This window comes from Chiloscyllium plagiosum, unplaced genomic scaffold (genome assembly GCF_037043375.1).
Source record: "Chiloscyllium plagiosum isolate Xiang-an unplaced genomic scaffold, Cpla_swu_hap1 HiC_scaffold_6, whole genome shotgun sequence".
Lineage (NCBI taxonomy): Eukaryota > Metazoa > Chordata > Chondrichthyes > Orectolobiformes > Hemiscylliidae > Chiloscyllium > Chiloscyllium plagiosum.
The window spans coordinates 132,448,052-132,448,676 of record NW_028270144.1 but is presented as its reverse complement, the minus strand read 5'-3'; the positions used below and the strand labels follow the sequence as shown (position 1 = coordinate 132,448,676).

At 65.0% G+C, this 625-nt stretch overlaps 1 protein-coding gene across 2 annotated transcripts in view; it reads right to left on the bottom strand.

The window, feature by feature from the left end:
• Nucleotides 1–345, bottom strand: part of rrp8 (ribosomal RNA processing 8) — a 22,872-nt gene extending 22,527 nt beyond the window's left edge. For both annotated transcript variants that reach the window (XM_087988520.1, XM_087988521.1), the window contains exon 1: nucleotides 240–345. The gene's annotated coding sequence lies outside the window, so the exon portion shown is untranslated. The remainder of the gene's footprint in view (nucleotides 1–239) is intronic.
• Between the last annotated feature and the right edge of the window lie 280 nt (nucleotides 346–625).

Genomic DNA, 625 nt, shown 5'->3' with positions numbered 1-625 from the left:
CTCTCTCCCCCCCCTCCCCCCCATCTCTTCTCCCCCCCCCTCCCCCCCATCTCTCTCCCCCCCCCTCCCCCCCATCTCTCTCCCCCCCTCCCCCCCCATCTCTCTCCCCCCCCTCCCCCCCATCTCGCTCCCCCCTCGCTCCCCCCCATCTCTCTCCCCCCCTCCCCCCATCTCTCCCTCCCTCCCTGAAAATTTTTAAAATACTCCTCAAACTGACAATTTATTAATACTCCCCCGACCTCCAGACGGCAATCTCAAATCATCAACTGCAGCCTCTGCCGCTCCCCTTCACGCCGCTCAAACCTCACCCCCAGTGCCAGGCTTCGGGCCCAAACCAGGATCTGCCGCAGACAGCGCCCCTGCCGCCCGGGAGGAGCAGCAGCACGCTTCACTCCCCCCGGGAGGGAGAGAGACAACAGCGCCCTCATCAACCTGGAGGTGCAACCGCACCAGCGCCTCTCCAACAGGGAGAAGCAACAGCAGCGCCCCCTCCTTCAGGGAGAAGCAACAGCAGCGCCCCCTCCTTCAGGGAGAAGCAACAGCAGCGCCCCCTCCTTCAGGGAGAAGCAACAGCAGCGCCCCCTCCTTCAGGGAGAAGCAACAGCAGCGCCCCCTCCTTCAGGGA